Raw genomic sequence first — 22,129 nt, 5'->3', positions numbered from 1 at the left:
TTCCTTATTCAAATACCTGGAAATTGTTCTTGGATGGGCCCTGGGATCTCAGCTGGTACGATCAGGCAGCTGAAAGTCTGCCTCACAATGACACACAGTCTTTGTATGTTTCCTGAACATACACGCGGCACTTTGACTTTGGATTTTTTTATATAACACGTAGGTTTCTACCAAGTAAACCAGGTGGAAACTCAATTGATTTAGTTGAACTAATTTCAAGACATAAAGAAAAAACAACAATCACTTCTCTTGTTGAAAATCTGGTTTTTGGCAGGACTTGCTGGCAGCAGCTCATCTCTTTGTGGGAGTTAGAATGGACTCAATGGCAGTGAATTTGGTTTGGACTCATTGAAGTCAGTCTGATATAAAGTTAGACTACCTATTGTCCAGGTTGACAATAGTAACATTGACAGCTGGTAACGTGGCTATATCTTGGGAACAGCATCAGAGACTCATAAAAGCCTGATGTCTCGATTTATTTCCATGAAACCTTTTCCTCAGTCTTCTTGTACACACACATCACATAGCGATTCGGTGGCAATAAGCATTTCAAAAAATTTGTCTCTGCTCTGGTTAGGTGTAACCCAAATAATTCCCAAGTATGGTCACTGCGTACAACAGTGCACTGTCAGCACTACACAAGCCTGACATTAGGTTTCAGCTCATCTTTGCAGGCATAGCAACCCATTGCTTGTGGTCCTTCCTGCATACTACTTACTTGGAACATTACCAAATGAGTGCCCTTCTCAGGCGATGACGTGCCCCATTTCATACTGTGTGGAAATCCTTAAGATTAAGTCTTATTACCCTGGTGTCTAAGGAGCATTCTGGATGTACTTCTTCCAAGACAAATTTACTCCTTTCTGGGGGCAGTCCATAACAATTTGAATACTTTGTCAAGCATCATAATTCAATTACACCAATTATATATAAGTCTCCTGTACACACTGTCCAGTTTCCCCTATAAAAAGGTAATTTAATATGTCAGAACTTGCAAAAGGCACCCCTTATTTCTCAACATGAAAGGTATGATCTTTAACATTCACATTAGTGGCGGTACTTTAGAGAAACAAAGCCACAGAAACTCATGATGAGAGAGAGTTTTATATAAAGGGTAAGTGCACAGCAAGAAAACATCCCAACCCACTGCTGTCCAAGCCCACAAGTCCAACATTAAGCTATTAACCCATATGTCCAACACCAATCCACAAAGTCCTTCTCCATCTCACAAAACACACACTATGATGCCAACCGCAGGAGGAAAGCCGAATCAGTGAGTGTGCAAGCATCTCAGTGCTGGCAGGGGTCTCCACACGCTGCTCCAGCACGCAGGGCTGCATCAGCGTAGGTCCATGTGGTTTCTTCTCAGGGATGTCTTGCAGGAAATGAGCCTTGCCAGCTGAAGCAGGGAACTGGCTAAGGCAGCTACACCCTGGTCCTACTATCACAAAGCAAGAGACCCTAGAATTAGAAAGGAGAGGCTCACAGATCCATTTATCTCTCTGTCCTTCAATTAACCACCAGCCAGGTTGGCACAATAAACTAACTACCTCAACATTCAAAGAGGCCTTTAATAATATGTTTGTCCAATATAATATGTTATTTAATTTTTTGACTGCTACTTCCATGAGTGTTGACTGTGAATACAATCAAAATGATACAATCATCTTTAATCTTTCCTTTTCATGACATTGCTTATTGGCCTAATTGCGAGAACTTAATTGTTCTTTCCCTTACATTGAGGTGCTATCTATTCTGAAAGCACTAGTCTTCGACCTTCATCATTAAATGCTTCAAGTCCTCTTAATGTTGGCTCATTTATGCACCACACGTTTGTTAGTGAGCTTTCCTCCACTGTAATATCAAATACTTCTTTATATAGCCCAGCTTCTTGGACTCAACACACAAATTGAATAAGTATGTTGAAAGGATACAACAATTTCTTGATGTCAAATCATTCAGTATTCTCATGTTCTGTGCAAACAACTGTCCCTTTATCTATGAACCATTTCTACAGGAGTACAACATTCGCCATGGTTTATGGTCCACATAGTTAATTGCCTTTGCATTGTCAGCAATATATTGCAATGAATATTCAATCTGCCAAGCAATGCAATTTGCTTTTATACCTTTGTAGGAAAAATAAAAGAGAAGAGAGTGAGACCGAAATACATATACATTATAGATGAATGTGAACATCAATATACAAAAAAGAATCCATAAAATTGAACTCTGTCCACTTCAATATATGAATATTACCTAAATGATTGACATTGTTTGTTATTAGAGAACATCCTGAATGTCTTTATATTGTAGCCAAATTGAGTTTAAAATGTTAAAGGGGAAACCTGGGAAAGAGCTTTCCTTCAATACACAGGCATGGAGGTTTCCAAAATTATTATAATTAAAAAAAACATTTGTAATGCACCATTTGCCAATTTAACATTTTTGAGGAGTATAAGTTACGTTAATCATGTTTTGAAGCCATCACCTGTAACAATTGCCAAATTTCCACGCACCATTTGTAATTAATATTGTGTTGTTTCCATCATTGTTTTTTTCAGGCTACAGTAAGTTTTAAATTTTGGGGTTTTGAGATAATCAGTATATTTTACATACTCCCAAATATATTTTGCAGAAATAAATGAAAATTATCTTGTTATAAATAACTAAATAAATTCACTGATATCTTTGATTATGAATGTCTGTCAGTAATAGATAATATGGATATGAATTGAATTTCATTTCATGACCCATTTCTAAAACAAAGTCATTTTTAAACTGATAAGAATGTTAAACTTAGTAATTTACTTAAAATGATAATCACATAAAGGATTCCCAGAATATGAACAAAAGATGTCACAGCTGGACTTTTTTCACAGAAAATTATATTTTATAATAGCAATTTGTAGAAGGAAGTCATTTATCAGATTACCCTGCTTGTTCTATTCTGAAAAATTGCAGTCCTTGTATTAAAAACACATTTAATGTTCCTGATTTGGTCACAATAATATGAATTGAGCTGTGGAATATTCTATATTAGAAAACATGAGTCTGGAATGTAATGGTACATTTAAAGTGGCACTAAAAACTGATTAAATTTTGCTTACAGTCAATCCCATCATGTAATTTTGAACAGGTACTTGGGTTTGTGAATTAAAGCTGGTCACAGACTGCACTGATGCTTCTAAGAGGCAGATAAATTGATGTGTAACTCAGATATTTGGATTAATAGATGAGAAATAATGCTTTATTATTTTATTTGGCACATAAGATTATCAATAGAGGAATTATATTTAATATAAAACCAACAAAAATATTCATTACCATTAAGTCAATGCCAACTCATAGGGATTCTAGGACAGGGTAGAAATGTCACTTTGAATTTCGAAGACAGGGACGATTGAAGGGAGCGAACGGTAGTTTCATACTTTTGACCGTGCAGTCGCAGCCCAATGTGTAATCAATATGCTACCGGGGCTTGTATATTTAATATACAAACATTTTAAATATGTATTTTTAAAACATTACTTTTCACAGATTTGGTTAGAATCTTTGCTCAGCAATTCAAATAACAGTAATTTTAGCATGCTACTAACATTTTTCACTAAATTCTAGAGAAAGGAATCCATTTTGGTAATTTTCAATTGTCAACTATGCTAAATTTTTTTTACTGTCAGTGGTACTTAAAGCTACTTTTTCCAGCGTTTCTTTCCCTCTCCTCTCTGGACCCCCTGTCTGACCCATGGTGAGCCTGTGGCACATGGGAGAAATGTTGCTGTGGGTTTCTGATGCTGTAATTCTTATGAGTGGAAAGCCTCCTTGTCAGTAACTACTGGTTTTGAACTTACAACTTAGGAGTTAGCAGCTCAACGAGTAACCACTACCACGCCAGGGGTCCTGTCAATTCTGGGTTAGCGTTGGTCCCCACAGAATTTGAAAATGCAGAATTGTGAAGTTCTTCATTCAGAAAGTCCTTATACCGCACTGAGCCCTGAGAGAGCTTGTGCAAGTGTCCAGCATATGGGCTTGCCCTATGGATTCTGCTCCCACCATGTCTCCTCCTGCAGGTTTCCAGTCATGAACTGGGTGTGTGTGCAGACTTCTATTGATGGGTGCAAGCACAATCACTAATACAATATTATCAAATCAATATATAGTGGAATATGTACTATGACTAACAACACACTGCAGTCAGGTTCATTCTAACTCATAGCACCCCTATTGGACAGGGTAGACGTGCTCATGAGGGCTTTCACCTCTCTAAGTTACAGAGGTGGACAATCTCCTCTTTCTACAGTAGAGAGACTGTTGGATTTCGGCTGCTGGTCTTGATGTTATCAGGTCACAGTGTGAAGTCCTATGTCACTAGGTCTATGTATCCTTATAACATGATCGAAAAGGTCACTGCCACAGATTCAATTCTGACTCATAGCAACCCGACCCTACAGGACAGAGTAAATGGGCCCCAGTAGGTTTTTAAGACTGTGAACCTTTTTGAGAATAGTAAGCCTCACTTTTCCTCCTACAGAGTGCCTTCTGGTTTGAACTACTTACCATGTGGTTAGTAATGCTTAATCCACTATGCCACCAGGGCTCCTGCTGGTATGATGTAGTGAAGACAAAATCAGGAATTCTTGCATACATTGTGAGAATCTGATTTGCAGAAGGCTGTGGATGGCAGAGGAGGCCCAAGATACATTTGTGGAAACTACATCAAAAGCCAGCCTCTGGTGATCTCCCTCTATCCAAAATTGGGGGAGGGGAGGAAAGGGGTTACTGTACAGAGTGCCTTGAACAGTATAGAAGGTCACAGGGACAAACCTGACTTGAACGTTAAAACTTTGTCCGATGATTGCTCCCTCTCATGCACGTTGGACCTGATTTGGTTTTCAACGTTTCTGCAGTTTTGTTTTGTTTGTGTCCTATTAGGGTTTATCTCAGATGTGTTTTGTCACTGTCGATCACCTTCTTGAAGCTGTGTTTCATGAGTTTCTGGTTTTCGGGATATGGAAGCCAGGATTGATGAACTCACAGGGACAGAAATAGAATAAGGGTTTCAGGAGGGGCGGGTGCTCAAGGGGGTAAAAGAGAGAGGATGTCAGGGAGTCCAGGGATATGGATCGTGGTAGCAATTGTTCAATACTGCTTGACGTGATTGAACTGTGGGATGATATGATATGTGTATTAGCTCTCAATAATAAAAAAAATTAAAGGCAGTTTTGACATCTTCAGGTAACTCAAATCGTGTTCCTATTCCTTATTGGGGTGTGGGCACAAAGAGAAGTTGGTTGAGCAAGAGGAGGTCTCCAGTGAGCAGGGTAGGATTTGCAGAAGCAGAGCTCCCTGGGTCCCCCCGCCCCCCTCGAGGATGAGCAGGCTCTCTGTCAGGATGGGGGGCTTTGTTTCGAGGCAGCTTTGAAGGACTTTTTCTCACGAATCCAATTTTCAAATTTTCTGATACCCTTTTCCTACGAAGCCCCCTCAACTACCAGTGTCTTTTGAGAAAGTTTATCAAGATTAACCCTATGAATTCAACAAAGCAGGTGCCTTTAACCTGCTAAGCTGATTTCTCGCACTTGAACATAACTGGCCAGCAGATCCCTTGAGAACCACCAAATCGATTTATCCATTATTTGAGAATATTATGTGTCATACTAGGGTGATTTTTCAGCTACCACCCACTGGTCAGAGAAACATATTTGAGCACATCTACTTGGAATAAAGGGATGCACGTGGGACCTGTAGGGATACAGGTTTACTCACCCCGACATTCTGGAAGTAAGGTGCACTTTTATAGCCATATAAACTGCACTGAGTTTGTGTAGAACGGGACTATAAGAAGCCATGCTTCAGAAAATAAGGATTTAATTCTTCTATCATTATATTTACTATTTGGTAGAAATAGTAAAATCTAGTGTGACTTAATAGCTAAATATGTTATTTCTCCTCTATACTTAGGTCTATTATAAACAAATATTGCTGGTCATTATGAAAATTTCTCTTTCTTATACACATAAAATGTAATAAGTTATTTCTGAGGATAGGAATTTTGAACTGATCCCCAATACTGGGAGAGATTTTCTTGAACAGAAGGAACAAATAAGGACTTTATAGAGAGAATTAACAGCACAAATAAAGAAAACAGACAACATCCAGACATGTTTTATTGATCTGATGTTACTAAAATCAATCCAAAACAATCAAACTCACTGCCTTCGAGCCACATCTGAATCATATTGACCCCATAGACTCGAGCAGAACTGTTTCTGTGGCTTCCTGAGACTGCAACTCTACAGAAGCAGAAAGTTTTGCCTTTCTCCCACAGAGAGCCTAGGGGTTTGAATCACTGACCACGTCATTAACAGCCCAAGTAATCACTGCGTCACCAGAGGTCCTCTTATATGACTAGAGTTACTCCTGTATAATCTTTTAGATAATTGGGATAGGAATGCAAGGAAAGTGAAGAGTATGAGAATCAAAAATTAAAATTGTGAGAATAAAAAAATGTAAGGGCACTGGTTTGGAAGCTTTGTCTGTCATATACAGTTCAGCAAACAGGCATCGTATATCCCAAGCTTAAATATAAGACATTCAGGTAGAACTGTTAATAAACCAGTTAATCTCTAAGTTTAAAAAGATCAATTGGCAGTTGAGTATATTTGACTAAAACTGGTCAGTCACTAGCATTTTTAATGTTTGAATAAAACATGTAGATTACTTTTTAAGAAATTGTATATAAAGGCAATGTCTCTTTTTCAGTTTATTTACTAGCTTGAAATTAATATTTTTAACGGTTAAGTACATCTCTGAATAAAGTTAATATACAATGAGATAAGATGGCATTTAATTCCATGTGAATAGCTAACTCTTTTAATAATGAAAGTGTATGGATTTCATGGAGATTCTATCTTTAGCTAACCCTGGGGTCTCAGATTGCTTTTAGTTCTCTAAGATTAAGTTCTTAATGTCTCATAGATTTCTACTGAGATTAGAACTATTCTACTCTTCAGGCTGCAAAAGGAAAAGTGTAGTCAGATTCCTTGGGGATTTGATGTAATCACAGCTGTAACATAGCATGTGAAAAATCACTTTTTATAGACCAATGTTGCCTCTATCCATGCAAGCTATTGTCTCACTGGAAAGATCTTTTCATGGAAAATCAGGGATAGTTTTAATGTTATTATAATTGCCATCCCTACAATTTGAATTAATAATTTTGAATTTCTCCTTATAGCTAATCACATTTTAAAATAAGACACTGATGAAAAAGTTATTTGAGGATCTGATCATTCTCAATACAAAAAATATTAGAGGAATAACTATCAAAATTGAGCCAAATTGTGTTACAATAAACCACAGTATTTTCAAAGATGGGTACCAACTAACCATTTCTACTGGAATTAGAACAAGGAAAAAATAAACCCAATACTTGAGAGCTGTATTCAATGTCTAAGAGACAATTTTCTATCAAGTTGTCAACCTGTGAAACATTGAGACAGCTGGTGGAAAGTTCCCAAGCCTTAAGAAATAGGTTGAATTCCATCTTACTCCCCGGATGATGTAGTGGTTACATGTTGGGCTGTCATCCACATGGTTAGATGTTCAAAAATTCAGTATCTCCATGGGAGAAAGACTGGGCTCTCTATTCCTATACTGACTCTACGGCAGTGAGTTTGGTTTTGATCTGGTTCCTCTTGGCTATAAATACGCAATGGGAACATTTTCCTTCTCCCTCTGGATACCACACAGGAGCCATTAGAGTGTAGTGATTATGTGTTGGCTGCTAACTGCAAGGCCAGTTGTTTTAAACCACCAACTGCTCTTTGGGAGAAATAGGGGATTTTCTATTTCTGTCAAGATGGGGTTGAGTTTTACATGTCATGCAGGGCAGGATCAATAAATCAAGGCATGGCTCTCATAACAGTAGCTTAAATTATATTATATATATATAGTTTTTGACAAAATTCCAATTATGATAAGTACCTTGTTCCACCACAGTCTTGTGTTAATTCCATATCGCTGCATATCTGTAAACATCATATTAACTCAGAAGATGAGAAGTGAAATGGCAACCAGTCTATTTGCTAAGAACATTATTTTGCAACTGTTCCTTTTAGAGGAGCTGGGTGGTTAACTGCTGTGCCGCAAACCACAAGGTCCAAAGTTTGAAACTACTAACTGCTCCATGGGAGAAGCATAAGGCTTTCTAATCCCTTAAAGGAAAGCATCGTCAGAGACTCAAAGGTGCGGTTGTTTTCTATCCTATAAGAGGGGCTATGCACCAGGATGGATTCCATAGAAATGTGTGTGCGCGCATGCATGGAATTTGGGCATAAGAATGTGTGAACAGATGTCCTATGTATAAAATAAATATTTGTGTACGTAAATAAGTATTATGCCAAACTAAATTGTACAAATAGGTCATTTGTTCAGGACACTGAAAACAACAGAAGAGAAAGTCTGAAGCCTTTATTCTGTAAGCATTGTACCACATCAGGTAGGAACTTTAATGATCTTATTTGAGTTACTCAAAATATTTATAATTAATCTCTTAAATACATATAACTGAAATAGAACTTAGAGGAAAAACGTCCAAAAGTAAAGTTAAAGGGAGACTGAGAGGGGCTCTCAGCTCACATGCAGCATGTTTGGCGGAGAGCAGATACCATGTGCAATTCAAGGTGACTGGCAATTGTGGACAGAGAAAAAGAATAGGGAACAACCTTTGAAAATAGGCTTCAATAAATGAGCGATGGTATCAGGAACAAACAGAGGAGCAGATGTTCTACCACTTGTGTACAGGGAAGTTACTTTAAAGAAAAGTAATCTAAGATAAATATAGAGACGACATAGTTGCTTAAAAAGTCCTATACCTTCAAGGAAATTTTAACTATGTTGATTAAACAGCTAATTGTAGGCTACAGGATAAAATAAAGTTGAATTTTGTGATAAGACTGTAGTGCACAATAAAGCAACATAATAATAAAATCATTGGGATAAAAGTGAGTAGAAACTCTGAGAACTTGATAACAATATCATAATTCCAAGAAATAGGTATGAAGTTCAAGAAGTTGAAGAAGAAGAGGAATAAAGCAAAACAAAACCAATGGACAAAATAAGGCTGAAAACTTCCAAAAACAGTGGGAAAGATAAATTCAGGACTCTCAACAGAACTCAAAAAATAACACAACAAATAAACAGACACAAACACATCATAATCCAAAAGTGAAAGATGAGAACAAAGAGAAAATATGAAAACCAACAAACAGCATACAGCAAGAAAAAAAACCGGCACTGTGCATACAGGAAACAAAAATCTCATTAATGGATAATTTATCATCAGAACAGGGTCCCCAAGGAATTGGGCTGTTAACCATGAATTGGAAATTCTAACGCCCCAGCTGATCTGAAACAGAAACATAAGGATGTCAACACCCCTAAAAACTTAAGTCTCAGACACTCTATACAGGCCAGTAATCCGCGAGGAAACCGGGAACTGATTGGCAGTGAGGTATCTGCAGAAACAAGCGAGAACAGGAGATAGTGAAATAAGATTGCAGAGAATCAAGAACACCCAGTATCACAGACTGTCAGGAAAGGATTTACGTGCAATCCCAATATCTCTATCTACACAACACGAAACTGGTGCAGACCTAGATGAAATAAGCTAATGAACAAAGCCAAAACCTTGAGAAAAGCTACTTCTAAAAGACTGGGTGTGCAAGAAATTGCTATAAAATCTCACAGGCTTGATAAAATTGTCACTAGATTGCAACTCATCTAAACACAGGAAACATTCAAGAACACTAGTAATCAAGAAATTAGCTACAATTATAAATAATTGATTTATATTTTCTTTCTATTTAAAAATGCATACTTCTTTAAATATAAGTACACATGTGCACAACACAAAGGGACTAGCAGAAAGAAGAGGACTAGGAACTGATGCTATAATGAAAAATATTTGATGTAATATAACTGATCTAGAGTGAAATAATATGATATTTAACATGAATACTGTAAATTCCAAAGCTACTATTGAAAATCTACCATATTGGTAGCTTTATTTGGTTGCAAACAAATTAAACATAGACTCAAAAGGCTACGTAGAGAAAAGCAAAAAATATGAACTGAGGATTCAAAAAGAGTTCACAAAAGCATAAAACAAATAGACATAGAAATAACAAATTAAAAATAGAAATAGCATCTCTATATCAAGTCATGTGAATGATAACATTAGACATAAGTACAACTAAATATTTCAATAAAAATAGAGTATCTCATATTGAATATAATGTAAAAATCAAAATAAAATTATCAAGTGATTTTAAATGAATTTCTTCTTACCAGATCCATACAAGGAAATGTCATTTTGCTATAGAGCCACATTAAAGCCAAATTAAAGTGTAATACTGTGGTAGAAATTTAAAATGTTTACATATATAATAATATGCAATAAAAGGTATTATTTATATAAATATATATATAAATTCTATGTACACATTTATTATATATATTCATTTATTTCTAACATAACATATATTACAATATATTTTATACAAGAAATGTATGATATATTTATATATGTAAATATAAGTACATTTAAATATTTATATAAGGTAATATAATTTTGTGGGTATATTTAAATATATTATATTATAATTAAAAGGAAGATAATATATTATTAAACAGAAGCAATAATACAGAAAAATATGTATTTATTTTAGGCAAAATATACTTTATAAAAATAATATTACTATAAATAATTACAATTACCTCAGAATGATAAAATATTCATATCAAACTATATATGTGCAACTATTACAAATGCACATTTAAAAAATAATATAGATTGGCCTTACATAATCAAATAATGAGAGGATCAAAAGAAAATTGGGAAATTCTACTTCTTAATTGAAAGTTTTATTATTTTCTCATTACATTATAGAGTCAAAATCAGTAATGATATCAGAACTAGGAATAGTATAACAAACTAATCTATATAGGATATTACATCAAAATGTGAAGAATATCATTCCTTACAATATATACTGAATATGGGGCTGCTAATTGACGTCAGTCATTTGTCATAGTGTAGAGGCTCATAGGTTGCTACAATGCTTGAATATATATCACTGATATTTCAAAATACCAGCAGAGTCACCCAAGGTGAACAGGCTTCATCAGAGATTCTAGACTGAGAACAGACTATGAACAAGGAATAGGTTGTCCACTTTTTCCTTCAGAATCATGGGTTGAGTACATGCTACCTCTTGAAATATTTGACTATGAATTCATTGATTTTGGTAAAGTGACTGTATGTTTTCCATCTTTTGATGCTTCCTACATCATTCAATATTTTGCCCATGTTGTTGTGAGCTGCCGTCAAGTGGGGTCTGATTCACAGTGCCCCTTGCAAAACAGAACAAAATATTCTCAGGTCCTGTGCCCAGCTCACAATTGCCCCTATACTCCAGCACATTGCCGCGGCCACAATGTCGATCCATCTTCTTGAGAGCCCTCTTTTTAGCGGCCCCTCTACTTTACCAACCATGATTCCTTCTCCAGGAACTGGTCAATCCTGCCAACATGCCTCACTATCAGCGGCTAAAACCCGGCCAGGGGCAGGCAATGAAGTAGACCGTCAATGGCTCATATGTAAATTCAGTTTCAAGATGAAGAAAAGGAAAGCAATTCAATAAGAGGCAAGGTCTGACCTTGAGTATATACCACATGAATTGCAAAGACATCTCAAAAACAGATTTGCCTCATTAAACACTAATGACAGAAGACCTATGGGCTGAGGAGGGACATTAAGATCGTCATACATGAAAAAGGAGATTTCAAAGAGAGAGATAAAGATCCAAGTGGATGTCAGAAAGACTCTGAAACTTGCTCTTGTTCGTCGAGGAGCGAAGGAAAGTGAGCTTGTCAGGGCTCATGAAGATGTCTAGGGTTGCTGTAATTGTCACACAGTGGCTGACCACAAGGTCAAGTTCCAAGTCAATTTTCTCCCATAAGAAATAATGGAAAGTGGATCAATCCATTCTCAACCACAAGTTTTACCCTCAGCTTGCCTTTTTATACAAAAGATCACAAAGAAACTTCTAAGTAAAGAATTTCAGAGTTATATAATATAATTTAAGTAAGAAAGACAACATTAAAAATTTTTTAACAACTACAGTAGGCCCATATCTTGAGATGCATGAGGATCTGGATCTGTGGACACGGATGTGGAGAGGAGGTGTGGAGGCAGTCATTGTTTGAAAGGGGAATCCCTTCCATAAAATCACCTAGTAGCTGCCTTTCAGGAATTTTTTTCCCTTCTTTGCCTTTTTTCACTAGGGCCACGCCGGCTTTCTCTAAAACAACAACAAAAAACCTGTCTAATATGGTCTGCTGTTCACATTTTCTTAACTGTTTTCTAAAAGGCTTTACTAAATTCTCATCAACAGTATCGAGAACATGATTAACCAGTTCCTTATAATGATGATTCTTTTTAAAAAAACCTCTTTCTTAGGACCCATGAGTTTTTATGTAAAACAGTAAACAAGTCACAAAAACTAATAAAAATAGAGCAAAATGCTTGGAACACAGCCAAAAAAGGTTTAAACAACATGTACTAACAACACCAACTGATGCTGAGTGACTGAAACATGAACTGCTTTTGTTTACAAAAATCACACGTGTCAGGTCAGATTCCGATGTTTTGTTTGCGCTCTGATGCAAAGCTTTCTTGACATTCCATGTTGAAATCCGGTTCTGTCAAGCACTGATGCCATTGAGTACTGGGGTTCTACCGTAACCCAAATCAATTACAGAAGAAAATGTAGCATAGGATTAAGTTAATAGAAATCTATAAAACGCTACTGAATATGAGGGGCTATTATTCCCTCATATTGAAAAAATGGATTTTTTCAAAGCTATGTATTTATTTATTTTTTTGTTAACCAGACAACCTTATCCTCTTCAAAGTGCTCTCAATGACACTTAATATAATTGTCATATCTGCGATACCATTCTTGGAAACATTTTTCAAATTCATCGGTTTGGATGACTGAGGTCACCTCCTTCATTTTTTTTGTCTTCACCTCTTCTATGTCATCAAATCAATGCACTTTCATGTCCCTCTTCAGTCGTGGAAACAAAAAGAAGTTACATGGAGAAAGGACAGTGAGTAAGGTGCATGGTATGCTGTTTTTTCTCAAAACTGGCACATTGAGATGACTATGTGAGAAGGTGCATTGTAGTGGTGGCAAAACCAGTCCACTGTCTCCCACAAATCAAACCCTTTTTGGCACACACTGTTACTCAGTCTTTTCAGAATCTCTCAATAGAAAGCAAAAAAATACGCACTATGACCAGAGAGAAACTTCCCAGGCGACACCACTGGGAGCACTAATTCAGAGCAAGTTTCTCGCTGGTCACCTAGCATACTCAGAAAACTCCCCTCTGCTGAGCACAATTCCGGTTCTGGAGTGTACCAAGGAAAATAAAAAATAATAATAAATAAAATTTTAATAATAATTTAAATTGAATTAAAATAATTAAGTGATACTGAAAAATTATGAAATGGCTTATGCACTACATAATTTATAGTGTGAAATTTACTGTTTATTTTTCCAATGCAAATTTTGTTAGTCAATATTTTACTTCAAACTATTATAAAAAATAAACAGATTAGATTCAAGTTAATTAGAAAAAGAAAATAGAAATATTGAGAAAATTAATCATTAAGAGAGGAAAAAATTTTAAAGAATACATTGAATAAGAAATTATTTCATTTCTTTTTTTCTAATGAAAAATTAAAATTTGTAGTTTGACACTTCTTCAAGACAAAAATAAAAGATAAGAAATTACAAATAACTGATGATATAAAAGGTGATAAAATCACCAGAAATCATTCATAAATTTAAAATTATATTTAGACAACAGCATGATTAATTTTTATTCAGAAATTTGCCAATTCAGCCCCAATGAAAAAAAATTTAGGAAAGCTCAAATTAACAGATTGTCTCAAGAAGGTCTGAAAAGTATACCGGAACACAGAAAATAGAAAAGATAAAAAAAGAAAAACTTTAATCAAGTAGGAAAACAGCCTTATAAGGCTTTCAAAAGGAATTACATCAAATAGCTAATGAAAAGAACAGTGCTTTTTCTAATAAAATTATTTCTTATCACAAAGAAGTACACAATTTTTATGGGACTAGTATAAATTTGAAATGAAATGAAAGTAAGGTAAACATATTATAAGAAAACTCTAAAGCATTATGCTACATAAATTTAAAACATGAAAAATAATTAGCAAATATTAACAGAGCATTCTAGTGTGCAACCATGCACATCCTACATCCAGTGATTCTTCACTTATTAACATAAACTCAATGATCTATCTCATATTTTGAATTGCTTTCTCAATTTGATCCCATATTTTATATTGTAATAATACTTGAAGCTTAAGGCAGAGTTTTCTTTCATTCTTCTTTTTTAATGGTTAAGTTCGGTTTAAAGATGATTTCTGGAAATATTTTTGGTTTAAGGGGTAAAGATTCATCAGTCCTTAATAGTTGAAAATCTGGAGTCCATGACAATTTGAAAGAAAAATCCCAAAAGTTAACATTTCTCGTCTTTTGATAGGGATTCCTCTATAGGATGTTTGACCAATACGTTCATCCATGGTAGCTGGGCACTCCCAGGTTCTTGTGGCCTCCTTGCAAAGGGACTGTTGATGGAAGCAATTAGCCTCACATTTCCTTCCGGCCTCCTGCTTGTGTCTCCCTTTATTCCTCTACTCCCGGTAAGCCGAGACCAATTGTGTCTTAGTTGGCTCCTGTTAAGCTTTCAAGCTTTTAATACCTCAGGAAATACAAAATTAACTAGGAAATAAATGAAACGTTTATTTAAGGATCGTCTTCAAAAGATTTTATTCACAATTTTGACAATTTGGCACCAATTTTTAAAAAAGTTCTGTGGTTGTTTTAGTTAAGTGCTCTTGAGTGAGTTCTGAACCGTAGCGCCTTTATGCACAGCAGACTGAAACCTGCCCAGTACTGTGCCAGCCTCCCAACTGGTCCTGTTTGAACCTGTCGATGCCGCCATTCTGTCAGTTCATCCCCTGAGGGCCTTCCTCTTTTCCCATGCCCTTCTCCTTTACCAAGTAGGAAGTCCTTCTCCAGGGACTGGTCTCCCCTGACAGCACATCCAAAGTATGTAAGACAGACTCCTCATCCTTGCCTCCAAAGAGCACTCCGTCCTTACTTCTTGCAAGGCAGCTTGGTTTGTCTTATTAGCAGCCAATGGTTCTTTCAATGGCATTCTCCAGCAAGACAATTCAAATGCATCGATTCTTCTATGGTCTTCGCTATTTATTGCCCAACTTTCACATGCATGTAACCTTCACATGCATATAAGGCAATTGAAAATGCCATAGCGTGGGTCACTTTAGTCTTTAAAGTAACGGCCTTGCTTTTTAATACTCTAAATTGGTCTTAGGCTGGAGATTTACCGAATGCAATATGTCATTTGATCTTCTGACTGCTGCTGGATCCAAACAAGACAACGTGCTTGACAATTTCAACGTTTCCTCATTTATCGTGCGGTGACGTATTGATCCAGCTCTGAGGATTTGGGTCTTCTTTACATTGAGCTGTAATCCGTCCTGAAGGCTGCAATTCTGGACCTTCTTCAAAGAGCAATTAACTCAAATCCTGCTTATTGTCAGAGGTAAGGTTTTGTCAGCTGCATATCGCAAGTTGTTAATAAGACTTGCTCCAATCCTGATGCCACCTTTTCTTTGTAGAATCCAGCTCTCCGATGATTGCAGAGAACAAAGATGGAATAAAAATGGTGAAAGGATACAACCCTGTCACACACGTTCCCTGATTTTAAACCATGTAGTAGTCCCTTATTCTGTTCAAAAAACTATCCATATATGAATGCCACATGAGCATGATCAAGTTTTTGGACTTCCTGTTCTGAGAGTTATTCATAGTTGGAACATGATCCATGCAGTGGAATGTCTTTGCATACTCAATAAAACACAAGTGAACACCTTTTTTATATTCTCTGCTTTCAGCCAAGATCCATCTAAGGTCAGCAATTATATCCCTTGTTTGATGTCCTCTTGTGAATCCTGCTTGAACCTCGGGCAGCTCTCCATCATTGTGCTACTGCAACTGCTAAAACTTGAGCCTAATTTACTAGCAGAGGATATCAGTAATATGTTTGTATCATTTGAGCATTCTGCTGGGTCAACTTTCTTTGCAATAGATACAATTATTGTATCTCTTCCAATCTCTTGGGTAAGTAGCAGTCTTCCAAATTTAGTGAGTGGTTTCAGTGCTTCATCAGCTTGTTGAAACATTTCAATTGGTATCTCATCAATTCCTGGAGGCTTGCTTTTGACTAGCGCTTTCATTTCTTTCAGCACCTTCAGTTCTTTCTTAGATGCATACTACTTCCTGACAAGGTGGAATGATGGCGAGGAATGTAATTTAGACATTTTATCCACCGAGCGAAGTCTCAGAAGGATGCGTACTTGGTAAAGAGGCAATGCAGTGAAATAGAGGAAGCCCCTTGACAAGAAGGATCGACACTGTGGCTCCACCACGAACTCAAACATAAGAACAATTGTGAGGATGGCTCAGAACCTGCTGTCTTTCTTCTGTTGCACGTAGAGTTTCTACAAATGGACACTGACTCACTCGCACCTAACAACAGAATAAGAGCGTGTAGTTGGTAAAGTAGAGGGTCTGCTGATATGAAGGCAACAGTGAAATGGATTGAACTGATAAACATTATAAAGGACTCAAATATTTCAAAGGTTATGAAGCAAAGGCAGAGTCAGGCAATGTTTCTGTCCTTTAATATATACGGTCACCCTTTAGCGGAGTCAAAGTAATTAGACCCGAAATAAAGTTACACCAATAGTTTTTTACTGTGTCTTGTCTTGGCATGATTTTGGGATAATATGTGACTGATATTTAAAATACCAGCAGGCTCACCCAAAGCGAACAAATTTCAGAATAACTTCCAAAGTAAGAACATATTATGAACAAGGAATCAGCTGTCCACTTGGCTTCCAAAATTAGCCTCTGAAAAGCTTAAGGATATCAATCAAACATTGTCAGATACTGAAAATTTCATGAATAGAAGCAGAATATTGACAAAGATAGTGCCAACAGATAAGCCCCTCTGGGCAGAAGGCACTAGAAATATGAGTGAGGGGTGCTGCCTTCTTCAAGTAGAATTTATTATAATTATGTGGATGGAATAAAATGTGTGAGCGTAAAGTCTTCAGGGCCTTAATTTGCTCATGGAGCAGGATTCAAAATGAGAAAAAGCAGATACAAACATCAATTGATAATTGGAACTTGGAATGTATGAATCATGAAGCTGGGAAAATCTGTAAGTCAATGAAAAAGGAAGTGTGTGTTAGTCAGGGTAGACAAGAGAAACACATTCATAGACACTCATATATCTATGAGAAAGAGCTCTATATAAAGAGTAATTGTACATTAAGAAAACATACCAGCTCAGTCCAGATCAAGTCCATAAGTCTGACATTAGCCCATATGTCCGATACCAATCTATAAAGTCTTCTTCAGACTCAGGCAAAACAAGCAATGATGCCAAATGCAGGAAGATCACAGGCCAGTGGGTAGGAAGTTGTGTGGATACAGGCGAGTTGTAAGCATCTGAGCATTGCAGGGGTCCCCATATGGCTTCTCCATAACAAAATGAAACACTGCGTGATCCTAGTCCATCCTCACAAAGGTTCCCCTGCCCAGGCCCAACTTGTTAGCTCAATAACACCTAGAATCTACCTCATTCTGCATTCCTGCTTTATGTAGTTACATACTCTGTTGTCAGTTTGGGAGGCTTAGGAGTGCAGGGGTGGAGTTTAGCCGTCAATCAGGTCATAGCGGAATGACTTTATTTGGAGATAAATAGTTCGCTTGAGATGGGACACACAGACTCCCTTGGAGCTGACAAGACAAATGGAACAAAGCTAGTGCCTTGAGTTGGAGAAGCCATATGGGGACCCCTGCAATGCTCAGATGCTTGGTACTTCCAATATTCTTCACTAGCACCATAATTCAAGGACATTGACTGTTTTGGGTCTTCTTTATTCTATGTCCAACTTTCACGTGCATATTAGATGACTCACAATATTATAGTTCATGTCAGGAATGCCTTTGTCCTCAAAATATCATTTTTGCTCTTCAATACTTTAAAGTGATTTTTGTGCAGTAGATTTACATAATGTAATCATCATTTGATCTCATGACTGCTACTTCCATAAGCATTTATTGTGGATACAAGTCAAATGAAATCCTTGAAGTTTTCTGTCTTTTCTCTGGTTATTATTTACTGAGGATGTGTCCAAAGTAATCAAACCAATATCCCTATACTTGCTTCTAATGTGTATTTTTCTATATTTATTTAAACCTTAAAACTACATTGTAGATTCCCATCTCTTTCATTCACACTATATATTGCTTGTTTTTCTTCCTTTCCCTCAGAGTGTTTATTATTCTCTGTTAAGAACACAATTTAAATGCATCTGTTATTTGCTTCCCTTCAAACTGCCCAATTTCCTATGCAGGAGGCAATTGCACACACGATAGCTTGATTCAATTGCATGTTTGTAACCAAAGACATATCTCGTTCAAAATATTTATAAAGAGATTTTTGCAGCAGGAAAGTACGCTTTACAATCTACTTTAAATATCAGCCAGTGGAAACCTTATTGATCACAACAAGCCAATACTCAATTGATTGTGAGAATGGTATAGGCCAGTCTGTGTTTTGTTCCATTCTGCAGCCTGCTTCCACGTGAAAAGGGAACTTAATAGCAGCTAATGACCACAAAAGGCATTTAGTTAAAGATACTGGAACTTGAAAGACCCATGTGATGTTTCACCCTCCTCACCACCACCCAAAAATGGTTTCTTAAACTCATCAAAGCTACAATGCAGACTTTCATTCCTTTAGCCTTAGCAGAGTTCACGCCTGAATTTGCTGTGTAAGTGCATCTAGCAGACCTCCCTTTAAGACTTTCACATAGTAACCCTGTTTGAAATATATCCTTCTTTTAAATTCAAAGGCTCCTTAGAATTGTCATTTAACTTTGCAGAATAAATATTTCACCAATAGCATGCAAGTTTTATCTGAGGACTTAAGGGATTCTCATATGAACAAAGGGTAGACATATTAGTATTTGGATTTCATGAAGTTCAATTTGACAGATTAAAGCTAACTTTCCTCATCTTAGGTTGTTTATAAACAAATATTGTTATCTACTTTGTTCTCTAGATGGTAGAATTTTCTCTGATACAAAATGGAAATTCATGAATATGTGAGCCTGAAAAAAATGCTGAACCGAATTAAAAATATGCTTTGTCTCCAAGTTTCATATCAACAGTACTTTTATAATCAATAAGTATCTTAAGTTTTACTTGAAAATATATGAAGCCATATCTCATTATATAGACCCATATTATGTGTCTCCATTTGTGTAGAATATTATAATAAATTAAAATTCATTTTTAGGGAACAAAGTGAAATAAGAATGAACATAAATATACATTTTTAAAATTAATGGTGGCACTATATATGTGTTCAAAGACAGCCTTAATTACTCACAAAGTGAATAATGTATATATTCAGCCTCAATTCCAATCAAAGTTTTGTAATTTTCAGTGGAAAAATATGTGGGCGCTTTCATTACAAACAGACGTAGTTAAAGTAATGAGAGAACTAACTCATTTTAAAAACCATACACAAGTAGAAATTAGAGCAAGGAGGGAAGCTTCTTTATAGCCATTACAATAATTAAAATGTTCTTGTGGTAATGGCTTGAAAGGAAAATCATTCTGAGGTATCCAGAAGGAATACCTCACAGGATAGCCTCAAAGGAGATACTTTTGTGAGCACATGCTAAAATTGAAGTCCATAGAGCTTACAGTGTTTAACTTTTATTTGTTTTAAAAATAGTTCATATATGTGCACAGTTTTAATTTACTTAAAGTCAGCTAATGAAATAAATATTAAATGTATATCCTGTAAAATTATTGTCAATATTAGAATTTCAGTCAGCAAATTTAGAATCCTATGTAAGAATGATATTAATGACAAGCAAAGCAAAGCTCAGTCAACATGCATGTAAATACTCTGCCAGCAGCATATTATGTGCAGGTAAATGGTCTGATGTAGTTTAGTTCAATAAACAAATTTTCAGCAATGCAGACATTGCTTTTCTTTCAAGTATATTCCTTTTTTATTTCTAAAGAATTAAGTTCAGTTTACAGCTCACATTGCTCGAGAGCAAGGGCAGTTGGTGGAGCTGTTTATGATTACTGGACTGGAAAGTGTAATTACTGTACAACTGTATTTGTATTCATCAAATGAGAATCGACCTCTAGCATTTTGCAAATGTGCATCTTTAAATACAGAAAAACAAATATTTTAAAGTCTTTTTATGAATAGTAAGCCAATAGAAATTATAATGTCATGTTTTACTTAATGTTTCATTTTGTTTTTTGTAATCTATAATTAGTAAAATTGTATTGTCAGATATAACAGCACAGTTGTAATCTGGTTCAAAAACATATATAGTAATAGATAATTTTGGATAAATGTGAATACCTATGCTAAAAAATGAACTCAATCAGCATATTAGACCAATGTACATTGGATCTTTTTGTAATTCAGAATTAACATAGATTTGGACAAATTCTGCACTGTTAGATACAAATAGAAATTAAATTTTCCTAATTGCAGCCTTGTTAATATATAGACAGCTAAGTCTTTTCAAAATCTGCTTTCTAATCTCAACAAAACAACTATCAGATGTAGAACAATTCTCCATAGAATATAAATGATAATAATTTCAAAACATAATGACCTTATTTTAGATAGACTCTAGTTTGCAGTCCTCCCTGCCTCAATATTACAAATGAGTCTTCTAACTTAAAATGTTGCCTGCTTAGCTGCTTAGCTGACCTGATATAGACTCTTACCACAGTTAATTATCTATAGATGGAAAAAAAAAACCACACAGTTTATAGAGGCCACTGGAATATTTAAACGAGCAAAAGAATGAGAACAGGGCTCGGAGGACCGAAATAAAGGCTATTGGTCTGAAAATATACTGATTAGGAAAATTTGGCATTCTCATCATATTTCAATAGAAGGAAATCTAAAAGAAAATGCTATAATTGGTTACAATTTAAAAGGGACAGAAAATGATGTTTTGGGTTTAAAAAAATTATCACAAAAATAAGGGTAAGCAAATAAGACTAAGACCTCTAGGGCACTGAATCAAATATGGGAACCGCACTGAGCAAACCTCACAGAAGGTGAGTGACAACGATAAAGGGAGGAAGAAGACAATGGGTGAGAGGCGCTGCACATGGAGGACCTAGGGAGAGCGGCCATGTAAGAATACAGACAATACCAGTATTGTGCGGGTGGTGGTGGAAATAACTCCATGCAGAACAAGCAGATGGTCAAACTCATGCAACATTTTTTTCTGATTTGAAAAGAATGCTAAATATTTGAATTTATTTTATAAAATACTCATTTGTGGATATATTCCAGCATAATCATTACATTCCAAAAGATGAGAAGAAAAGCTGATGATTATTTTTATGGTGAAACTATAATAAGAATGAATAATGCATGGGGGTGAAGGGTAGGGATAGTATTAGTAAAGTACCAAACAATTTCAGACCCATGATGCAGTTTATTTAAGACATCTACAAAAAGGTATCTTAAGAAGAAAAATATAAGTAATAACTCTGTTTTTCTATGCATTCTTTGAAGCCCCCTCATAGAGCCTCAGTTTAACTATTTCACCTTCTTAGGACTAAGGCTGCAAACAAGGCAGTGGACAGATTCAGTCATTTCTGGGATCAATTGGCAAACGATCCAGTTTCAAATCTCACTCATGTGATTATTGGCTAGAATCAGCTCCCTGTGGGTATTCAAAATGAAGGACTTTATTCCTCATGTCCCATTTGCCTGAGAAAAATGTCTGTCTCTTGACACATGAATTACTCCATAGGCCAAAAGAGTAGCTGCTTTATCAACGTAAGAAAGTGAGAGAGCCAGGGAGAGAACT

Source organism: Tenrec ecaudatus, chromosome 7 (genome assembly GCF_050624435.1).
Source record: "Tenrec ecaudatus isolate mTenEca1 chromosome 7, mTenEca1.hap1, whole genome shotgun sequence".
Classification (NCBI taxonomy): domain Eukaryota; kingdom Metazoa; phylum Chordata; class Mammalia; order Afrosoricida; family Tenrecidae; genus Tenrec; species Tenrec ecaudatus.
This window is presented reverse-complemented; position numbering follows the sequence as displayed.